Genomic DNA, 11,860 nt, shown 5'->3' on the forward strand with positions numbered 1-11,860 from the left:
GGACACCGTGTCATTCCCTTCATAAAAGCCTTTAAGAGCTTGCCTCTGCCTATAGAGAAAGGCCTTCCTGTGCTTGGTCACGGGGGCCATCTCACCCACCCAGCCTCCCCTTTTGGGCTCGTTCTTATCACTCTCCTGCCTGGTGGTCTCCAGCCAGGGTCTTCTGGACCTTCACGTGCGCTGCTCCCCAACCCTTGTGCCACCCACTCCTCAACCCTCCTTCCTCCCCGACCTGTGGCCCCCAGCCCATCTTTACTCCTTTCATATCCTCCAAACAGCCTGACACCTCGTAGGTCCTTGAGTCCAGTCCAGGTTTCCTGCCAGAACAAAGAAGGAAGCATCGCCTGATCGGCCAGCACTGTCCCGCGCAGGCAGGCAGTGCTCAGGAGCCCTGGAGGGCTTACCGCTGGAGCTCTCTCCTCAGGGAGAGCTCTGTGAGGACCAGGACCATGGGGCCTTGGCCAGTGTCTTACTCCAGTGCTTCTTAGATACATTCTTTTCCTCATCTTAATCTTCAGGGAATCTGGGACCAAAAATCTGGGTTTAGGTGCAAACTTACTACTAACTGGTTTTGTGACTTTGGACAAGTAATTGAATTTCTTCTTCCTCATTTGTAATGGGCTTCCCTGGTGGCTCAGAGGTTAAAGCTTCTGCTTCCAATGTGGGAGACCTGGGTTCGATCCCTGGGTCAGGAAGATCCCCTGGAGAAGGAAATGGCAACCCACTCCAGTATTCTTGCCTGGAGAATCCCATGGATGGAGGAGCTTGGTGGGCTACAGTCCACGGGGTTGCAGAGTTGGACACGACTGAGCGACTTCACTTTCATTTGTAAAGTGGGGATCAGAGTGTCCCATGGATTTGTTGCATGGATCAAATGCAACCTTGTATCGAAAAGTTATCTACTGGATGCTTGGGGCTAGTGCACTGGGAAGACCCAGAGGGATGGTATGGGGAGGGAGGAGGGAGGAGGGTTCAGGATGGGGAACACATGTATACCTGTGGCAGATTCATTTTGATATTTGGCAAAACTAATACAATTATGTAAAAGTTTAAAAATAAAATTAGAAAAAAAAGAAAAGTTATCTATTGCAAAGCACTGTGCAAATACTAGTAATCATAAGCATCAGGCACAGATGACTGTTGTGAGACTGGATTGAAAGCCTGAAAAAGTTATTTCTTTGCTTCTTCCAGCAGGTAGGGACACATAAAATTGGCTTCACCCTCAGCACTGAAGTTGACTTTTGCAGCTAAACTCCAAAGAATTATCTAAGGAAAGGCCAAATAGTTTGCTCCCGTCTGCCATCTGGGTAGTCAGTCCAGTTCCTCCCCTGACTCTGATTTTCCCGATGATTGATGATGTCAGTAGCTGAGAAGGCTTCATGGGGGCGGGTGGGGAGGACTTAGATGCTGTCGTTTGTGCCTCTGAGTAGAGGGTGTGGTGGTGACAGGAAAGGGAGAGGGAACGATTGTGCCAGTTAACCTGAAAGCACAGCTGGGAGAACACTGGGCGGCCTGGGTTATAGCCTTGAACGGGTCATTAGTTTCTGTCTTCCTTGGAGCAGTTCATGTTGTGAAGAGAAGCAAGCAGGCAACTAAACACTGAAGATGTTAAAATGTAACAAGAATATTCTTTAAAATATATTTTTCTCTCCAAATGGGAATCTGACACCTATTTGCGATAAGAAATGGTTCTGTGTTTACAGTTGGAGCCTCTGCTAAGGTGGTGCAGCGTGTGACCGTGATTTCACACATGTGGGGAAACATCTTTTATTGAACTGCCCTGAAGAAACAAGGCAGTTCTTCTGTGAATGTTTAACAGATGCCAACATGAAAATAAACCATCCATGTGCCAAAGGAAAAACATGCCTTACCTTTTGGTGGCTTGTGGAGCCTTGGGTGTTTTGTGGGTGTCCTGACCATGCTCAAGAGGCCCCCCTGACAAGGCGCTATGCTCATGTGGACTTGGTGCTGGGCTCACATGCTCCTCTGCGGTAGCCGGAGCACTTGTGCTCTCTGTTTGCTGTTCTCTTTCATGGATGGGGTGAACCATGATCTGGGTCTTGTGCTTAACGCTGTTTTTTCCATCAGGATTTAAGGTCTCCATTGCTTACATTGCAGAATTTGTTGTCTTGCATGAAGAATGAAAGGACATACAGTTGGAGGCTTAGGTCCACATTTAAATGCCTTCCAGTTTAATTTTCTGAAATTCCTTGTATTTGCTCCATTACTTATTCGACATTTTTTCTAAGTCAGTTTTCTAAGTTTTCTAAGTCAGTTTTCACCCTTCAACTTAGAGATGCATTTTCCGTGGATGGCCCTTTAACCTATCAGTGATTGTTTTGGAGTTGTGACAGCCCGTCGTTGTCTGTTGGATTCATGGAGCTTTCTTCTCTGTTTTTCCATGGAGCATTTCCTCCAGATATGCTTTAAGGCCTAACTATAATTTCATCTATTCTTGAGAATATTTTAAATATTCTTAAAGATAAGCTGTATCTCTGTCTTGTCCAGTGAAGAATTTTTCCTCATTCATACCACATAAAAATATTCTATATTCATTTTATCTCTTACGTGGAAAATGTGATTTGTTTATAATGACTACATAAATCAGTTCCTTAAAAAAATTTTTTTTGATCTGCCAAGGTTTAGACAGTCACTGTGGAATTTTCTCTTCTATAAGAATTTTCTTTTTTGCAGTTAAGAGCATCATATAGCATTTTTTTTCTAAACCAGGAAAAATATCCACTTAATAAGCCACAAAAATAGCATGTTGAAGAAAATATTTGAAAGGCCTTGAAAACTCATTTATCTAATAATGATGTGGATAGACATTTTAGAAATACTAATTCTTTGTTAGGCCTGTTTTCTAAGATTCCAAGATAGTAATATGTTTTCTTAAAAACACATTAAGGAGAACAGAAGCCTCTTCAGCTTAGTCTTTAATACTAGCCTCTGTATAGATTGAAGTATTAATAACATTTTCCTAGACTTAACATGACTTCTACTGCCATGTAATAGAATAGATTGTCTAGGAATTCTCCACTGATCCGAATATCCATAGGAGGATGACCCCTGTGAGAATCATTCTTAACCTGAGACTGAGTGACTCCAGATTGGGTCCTGCGGCCCCACCACCAACCCTACTTTCAGCTATTGGGTAAATGGGAAGTGGTGTTCAAAGAATCGTCAGATTATAATGAAATATCTAAATGAACCCCTGTGCCTTTGGAATGAACTTTAGAACAAGTTGTTAGCCCCTTACTAGGTGGTGGGAACAAGTCTGGCCAAAATTGGGCCTTTATCACATAAGTTCAAGGTTCCTCAACAACCCCTCAGCTGAAGACTGATATGCCCTTATCTGGGGCAAGGTCTAGGAGGTTCTCTTTATAACTGGAAATAGAATCTCCTTTCACAAAAACCTAATAGATTGATCTATCCGTTGCATAAAGTGTTTATCCAGCTAGTGATTCATATAGGTCCATGTGACTCAGTAATAAAATTCAAGATCCTTCCCCTTTACATTGAGAGTTTGTTCAGGCACTTGACAGGACTCTTGACATCTGTCTCACCATCTAGCTTTCTTCTCTTTCTCTTCCTCGCCCCCTTCTCTTTCCACTTCCCCGCTCACTGTCTTAATAGGCAAACTCCAGGGACCCTGCAAGATTAGGAAGGATGTACACTGAGTCTTAACACCGCTCAGAACTAATCACTACTGTAGCTATTGATTGAGTGGCCTGAAACCGACAGGCTTCTGTTTTCTGAGCCAAGTAACATGGCCAGCCAATTATTTCTGGAACTAGCTATCAGGAAAAGGGCACTGGCTTCTGGATAGTCTGCTGAGTGAGGAAGGCTGCCCATCAGCTATAACTGGCTCTGGTGGAGGATGGAGCCCGCCAGCCCAGCACAGTGATGCAGAGCTGGGTGCACTTGGGCAAGGGCATCGAACCATTTGCCAGGAGACCACAGGGTGTGGCCACTGGGAGAATTAACCACGGTCCAGGAATTTGAAGCACTTTCCAACGTTGCCATGGTGCATGGTTTGAAAGGAAGCCTGGCAAGGAAAGCTAGTTTGAAAACTTGGGGTCACTCAGATGGGTAATAAATGGTGGGTTGTATTTAAAAATAATATGAATAATAATACCTGTCACTTACTGAGCCTCTGCTGTGTTCAGGCACTAAGCTGTATGCTTTACAAAGCATGTTCACATTTACTCTTATGAGGTAGACTCAGTAGTCATCCACCTTTTTCAGAGAAGGAAATTAAGGCTTGACTATTAACTTGCTGAAGTGTCCTGACCATAAGTGGTGAGGCCAGAACTTGAATCTGCAGTGACAGTGGAGATGGACAGAGCGGATGTATTTGGCAGATATTTAGGTGATAGAAATAATGGTGCTTTCTGGCCCATTAGGCTATCAGGCGTCAATTGTTCTTGCCTTGAATAGCTGTCCTCTTTTTGCCACAAATGATTACTTGAACATACTCTGAACGAGGAGCCAAACCATCACATTTATTAGACTGTTTTCCCAAAGTAAAATAAATGGATTCTGAATGAAGATGTTTTCTTATTCATTAAAAAACCTGTACTATTTGGTTCCAGTTCTGTGCCAGTCACCTGGCTTGGTCCAGAGGAGACAGATGCAAAGAGAATGTGTTTGTTTAAAGCCTCAGTGCTCACAGTCTGGGGGAAGACAGTCACCCCCACAAATAATGATAAAACTGTGACAGCTGCTCTCTGTCAGCTAACATACAGCATAGAAAAGTATCTTTTTTTCTGGAAAGCCAGGGAATGCCATGGAAGCAGCAGGAGGAGAAGCCAGGAAGGACTGCATGTCAGTCTCATGGTGGCAAATGAGGCACTAGTATTTAACACTAGTATTTAGGCACTCAGTATTTAACAAAGGACACAGTCTAGCAGTCTGTTTTCAAACTGTGTCTCTCAAGCATGGGTTTTTTAGTTGAAAATATATATATAAAATATCAGAGATCATTGCACATAATCAGGGTAGAAACTTTTTTATGAGGCATACAGTGTATGTGTGAATACTGAATGTGAATATATAGACACATATGTATACTCATATATACACATTGAATCTTGGCAGAAGATATATTTCTTTACTATGGATTGTGGTAAAAAAAAAAAATACTTGAAAGTGGTTTCAGTGAATTAACCTCTGTGAGCTTCACTGTCTTCATAGCTGTTTTGAAGTTTAAAAGAATAATGAACAAAGCCATTAGCATATAATAGCTGCTCATTAAAAAGTCAACTGTTATTAGACTAGTGAATAGTCAATTGCCAGGAACATGAGAGATGGTCCATAAATATTTGTTACGTGGATGAATGTATGAAGAAGGCAAGTGAGGTAAAAACGTGAGTGATCGAATCAGAGTGGGCACTCCATGATGACCATGTAGAAATGATGGGTCTGGAGAAATAGTCAGGTCACATTTGAAGAGACTTGACTGCTGGACTGTTCAGCTTCATTCTGTTAAACAATGGAGTCAGTGGCTAGTTTTTGAACAAACACTTGAATATCCCTGGAGAGATGAGAAAGGATGTAATCCATAGCATAAAGTGGAGGTCCTGTCTTGGGTACTAGGAAGAGATTTCCTTCTGAAAGGAGGAAAATCCATAAAGGTAGGACATGGATGTTGGGGTACATAGGTGAGAGCAGGCTGTCTTAAGGGTGGCTCTGCCTTTTCCTGTGGTCTCTTTACATTTAGCAGCAGGGCTAGCGGAAGGCTTCAAGAAAGGGATTCGAAATGTTAACCTAACCATAGGCAAAGTGAAAGTGAAGTCGCTCAGTTGTGTCCGACTCTTTGTGACCCCATGGACTGTAGCCTACCAGGCTCCTCCATCCATGGAATTTTCCAGGCAAGAGTACTGGAGTGGGTTGCCATTTTCTTCTCCAGGAGATCTTCCCAACCCAGGGATAGAACCCAGGTCTCCCACATTGCAGGCAGACGCTTAACCATCTGAGCCACCAGGACAGCCCATAGACAAGACCAGAGCAAATAGAAGGGTGCCCAGTGACTACTGGGATTCAGCTGAATGCACAGACTTTGGCTTCCAGGAATGAACATTGCAGCATCCACTTTGCTAGTCAGACCTATTCTTAGTCTTATTCAGATCCAGTTAGATTTACCTGCATCCTACCTTCAGCTAAGGACTCAACTTAAACAGGACTTCAGGGAGACCTCCCTTGTCCCCAGTCCAAATTGACTTCCCTGGTGGCTTAGAGGGTAAAGTGTCTGCCTGCAATGGTCAGGAAGATCCCCTGGAGAAGGAAATGGCAACCCACTCCAGTAGTCTTACCTGGAAAATCCCATGGATGGAGGAGCCTGGTAAGCTACCATCCATGGGGTGGCAAAGAGTCGGACACAACTGAGCAACTTCACTTCACTTCCAATACCTTCAGAGTACCTATACTTCTGTTTTCTTTTGCTCATACTTACTCCTAGTTGTTTGTTGGTGGCTGTCTCTGCCATTAGAATGTGAAGTCCACGGGGCAGAGCCTGAGTGCTCACTGTTTACATCTCCAGCACCTAGCATGCTGCCCAGAATCTGTCTCAGTTACTTTGTGATTTTATCATTTTTCCCTGTTGATAAGTTTTATTGTCTACTCAACTGAATTGTAATTCTTCAAAGACAAGGATCACATCTTTTACTTTTAAAAAAAAAAATGCTGTTTTTTCTTAACTGCATTTCCATGAATGCCAGAGTAAAATTGGGGCATGCTGGTAGAAGATTTCTATGTCATTATTGTGGGTTGAGTTACCAGTGTGATAGCTTAGATCAGAACACACGCAGTGAATGGCTTGTAGCATCACTAAAAAGGCAACAGTAATACCTTTGTATGGCATTCTCATGGTGTTTTTCAGTTTAGAAAAGTACAGCCACACATGTTTTTCTTGTTTGATTCTCTGAATGCTCTTATAAGCCAGAATAGGAAATGCACTCACTGTTTTATACAAGAGAACCTGTGGTCCACACAGTGGATAGTGGAGGCAGCCTCTATAATCCACATCTGGTTCCAAGCAGATGGCATGCATGCATGTGTGTGTGTGTGTGTGTGTTTCCTATTACTGCAGTACCTTTCCTTTCAGAATAGAGCTTCCACTTCGTCAAGTTTGATTGTACACGTGTTTGTGGTCACATATACATATAATGAAGGATTCAAAAATAGTAAATCCACTTATATAAACCTTCTGTGCATATACTTTATGGATGAAATGTGTAAACCATATTTTCATATAAAGTTTCTAAGATTTCCAAATAAGTTCTTTTATATAATGTGAATAATAATTATCTAAATTAGTACTTTTTTCCAAAGTTTAATTTTTCCATGTTATATTATTTGCCGGTTCCATAATACACCTAGTAGTTCAACAAGCTTTTATACTATATGGGAAATTAACTTTATACTTCCTAAATTTTCCTTACTAGTTAGTTTGGTTTTTTAAACTCAGATGGTTAATAACTAGAAAAATTACACAACTTTTTTATTTAAAAAAAAAGGCTTCATTCTTCTAACCGTCAGTTTTTCTATTCATAAACTGTGCTACAACCTGCCATTTTATAATAACTTTCTAAAGGAGGCAAAATACAATCAAACGTGTCACCATAAATAGAAAATTCTTGGTTGAAATTTATTTTTTGGAAACATTTTAACATTTATTTCATTCAAAATAAAGGTTAAAATAAAACAAAATGAAGACTGTCCCCCAAATAAATAGACATGCAAATTACAGACCTGAATTAGATACTTTTTAAAAGTTTAAGCCATAATCATGGAGAACTAGAAGTGTCTCTACAAATATTGTATGTCTTCCCTCTCTGCATTTAACACGTGAGGAAATGGAGACAGAAAGGCTAGGTTAATTGCTGTATTCTGCACAGCGAACATGGAAGGCCCCCGACTGATGTCCTAGTCCTTGCTGTCATACCATGCCGCCTCTCTTGCTTTTCTTTTTTGAACATATTAATAATAGTAACAGGTAGTGATTATTGAAAGCTCACTGTGTATGTGTGCCAGGCGCTGTTGTAAGTTTTTTGCATGTATCATCTCATTTAATCCTCACAGCAACCTTATGAGAGAGATAACAATTGTCCCTATTTTATAGATGAGGAAACAAGTAATGGACATGCAGATCTCTATATGCAGGATGAAAAGTAGAAATATTTCTTTTTTTGTTATCGTCTGCCTTCTAATTTTTTATTAATTTGTTTAGATTATGACTATATTCAATAACCTTTTAAAAATATGGTTATATACATAATGGAGGCTTCCCTGGTGGTTCACCAGTAAAGAATCCACCCGTCTGCCAATGCAGGAGATGAGGTTCAATCCCTGGGTTGGGAAAATCCCCTGGAGAAGGAAATGGCAACCCAATCCAGTATTCTTGCCTGGGAGATCCTGTGGGCTGAGGAGTATGGCAGACTACAGTCCATAGGGTCACAATGAGTTGGATCCCACTTAGCAACTAAACAACAATCCATAGTGGAAGTCGTTTTTAATAGGATTGGTGCTGGCCTTTAATCGTGATGATATATTATGTATCACTGTTCCTACCTCCTAACTAGTCTTCTAACCTTTAGCCTTACTTTGCCTCAGTCCTTTCTTCATGCTGCATATTATGGTGGAATTAGCTTTTGAAAATGCAAGTCAGATCACATTGTTTTCCTGCCAAGACTGTGTACGGCCTTTGCCAGTGTTAATCAGACCAGATTTTCATAGGATTGCAAATGCAAAAGTTTTGGTGAACCACGCAGCTATTTGGTAATAACAGCTGAATCTGCAAGATGAAATACTTCCTAGTCATGACATAGAGTGGCCAACAGAAAATGGACAAATGATATAAGTAGTTCTAGGAAAAGAGTTGAAACTGCTGTAAAATAAAATGTTCAACTTTACTCATGATAAAGGAAATGCACAGTCTAACACAAACAAATTATAAAATATCCCTGAAAGGATACATTAAAAAACCACTTGCCTTTGGCCAGGGAGACTAAATGGTAGGAGACAGGAGTATATATTTTTTTAATCTTTTGGAATTTGTAGACAGTTACACAAGTATTGGAGTAATGTGGATCCCACATACTTAAAAAATGAAGAAATAAAAACTAGCTTCTTCATGCTGGTTGGAAACTGCTCCTGAATATGTGGAGTGTTCAGAAGTTAAAATATACTCGTAGCAATTTATAAACCAGAAAATTATCATCATCATCTCTTACTTTTGTGTATCACATTTCAGATTACAGAGCATTTTCATGTGCCATTTCAGTTATCTTATAGCAACCTCATCCACATTTTAAGATGAGGAAGCTGAGCCTCAGGTAAATTATGATTCACCTAAGGTCACACTGCTAGTTTTGATCAGTTCACACACTGCAGCATATTTACATAAATATGTCTACCCTACTAGATTCTGAGCCATCGACACAAGCGAAACTATAATCTAGGCCTTCTGTTCCCAGTTAGCTGCCATTCGATGATTATAGCTCAGAAAAGAGTCAGGGAAATTATGTCACCTCCTTTCATTTTCTTGGGAATTACATGGAAAGGGATGAGTCTAACCAAAAAATAAAACAAGATTTCAGAAACCTCTTGTAAGTAGTGCCATTGTAAAAGCATACAGAGAAAAGAATGGAATTTTTTTTCTGTCTGTATTTTCATTTTAATCTCTATAAAAGGAGGTGGATTCCATACGCCATAGAACCTTGTCTCCAAGTTGTAGAATTTGATGTTGTTACATATTCCATTTGGATTAACTTTAACATTTCACCTCTTTAGGAGCCTTGTCACAAACTTATTTTCTGCAAAATTCCAGTGATGAGTGAGATGACTCAACTGGATCATGGCATCATATATGTACCTATTTTTAAGGACTGAATTAAGAGTCAGAAATGATGAAATAACTTGCCAGATAAGAATTCTTAGAAGTCATTTGAACAAACCTTAAGCTTATAATAAGCATCTGAGAGGCAGCAATAACTTAAGGATGTGCTATATTACACATGTTCTAAATCCTTCAGCGTGGACACTTCTTGGTTGAAGTGAAATTTAATGCTAAAAAAAGGACACATATTATTTTCCTTAACTAATGAAGAAGAAAACAGTCATTCTCCAAAGAGAGAAAGGAAGAAAAACTTATACAATCTGTATGGAATTCAGACACATTTTTTTATTAAACAGGACTCTGTATGAAACTCTTGAGAATTTTATAGTAAGGCTTAGATAAATATTTCATGTTACATCTGAAGATGCAATCATTTATAGTAATTTTAGCACTCTGATTTCTGTTTGTTTTCAGATTTGAAAAAGCAAACATTTTCTATGATGATTTATATCTGGGAGCTGCCAATTGAGCCCAATTTAACAAGCCTTATCTTTATAAATAAATGAAATAGGATAATAAGGAACAGCTCTACTTACTTGTATTTTATGTCTCTCTTTTCAGACAGAAGCAGTGTTAGAAGATTTTTTTTTTCTTACTGAAATGTAAACCATGGCCTTTGTAAACGCCTTACTCTTTAACCCTCTAAATGTAAGCTGATCTTGGATGCAGGCACCATCTTTCCCTCCGGCTGCCTCAGGAGACTCTCTGGAAGCTACTGCTCTTGGTTCTCCAGAGCAGATGGAACCCACCCAACTCCATGCTTGCCACTGTTCTAGAGCCTTCAGCTGACAAGCGGGGACTCTCACCAGCTCTAACCCCTAGGTTCTGGGAATTGTTTTGCAAACTGCCCTTTGTTAGTTTGCTGGTTTGATAATTTATCTTTTTCTTAGATACATGTTTTAACATGGGATATTCTTTGTCTAAATGTGTATTCACAGTTCATCCTGTGTATAATACTTGCTAATGTTCGGCCAAACTACTGATGGATGGGGACATACCTTGACTATAGTCTTTCTCAATTTAAAGATGGATTTTCTTTATCCATTGGCCAGTTATCTGCTCAGCACCTACCATGTGGTGCTCAGCACTCTGTGTACAAGAGGAATTTAAAATTCGTTCATTCAGTACATAGTTGTTGCACCTACTATGTGCAAACATCCAACTGGGCCCTGAGGGTACAGCAGGGGTCACATAATATGATCCCTGCCTTCCTGGGGCTTATGTTCTCATGGGAAGAGAGAGGTTAAGTGAGTCAGAAATAGAGTAAGCTGATTACAGGTAAGGAAAATTGCCATGAGAAAAGGAGGCACCATGAGGGAGGGCAGACCTGGAGGATGGGAAGGAACCCGCAGTAGTAGAAGGTTCTTGGGAGAGGGGACCGGAGAGAGAGAGACTCTATCATGGGAAAGAGCTTGACGTTGTCTTCTGGGAAGCATGAGAAGGCCGTGGATTTCAGGGTAGTGAGGAGGAGAGAAAACTATAGGAAGTGGGGTTAGAGTGAGAAAAGCAAACCTCAGACCACACAAGGTCCCAGAGACTATAGTCAAATGCTGGCATTTTACTTCGGATCCAGTGATCCTGGGGACAGGGGTGTTAGGCAGAGAAGATAACGCTCTAATTTCTAATTTCCTTTTTTACTCCTGAAAACCTGGCAGCTTTGTGAAAGTGAACCAAAAGTCACAAAACATGGGGTAGGCTGAGAGGGGTGAGCCAGACCATGACAAGGTGTGGGGGGAAAGACAGGAGCTTTTATAGACATGGAAATGGAGAAGAGAGATGACCCGAGATGCATTTCAGAAGTAGAGGCAACAGACGTGCTGATGGCTCCATCGCACCATAGGACGGGGTGGGAGGAAGGATCACGGGGATTGTGCTGGGGACACCATGGGCAGAACTTTGCAGGAGGAAGTCAGAGTGTATTTGGAGTAGCAGAGTACATTTCAGACCCTCCACCTGTGTGCA

General features: G+C 40.9%; 1 protein-coding gene across 8 annotated transcripts in view; it reads left to right on the forward strand.

Annotated features, from left to right (window-relative positions):
* Positions 1 to 11,860, forward strand: part of ARID1B (AT rich interactive domain 1B (SWI1-like)) — a 422,452-nt gene that overhangs the window by 330,964 nt on the left and 79,628 nt on the right. The gene's annotated exons all lie outside the window — the stretch shown is intronic.

This window comes from Bison bison, unplaced genomic scaffold, assembly GCF_000754665.1.
Source record: "Bison bison bison isolate TAMUID 2011002044 unplaced genomic scaffold, Bison_UMD1.0 scf7180017864148, whole genome shotgun sequence".
Taxonomy (NCBI): Eukaryota; Metazoa; Chordata; class Mammalia; order Artiodactyla; family Bovidae; genus Bison; species Bison bison.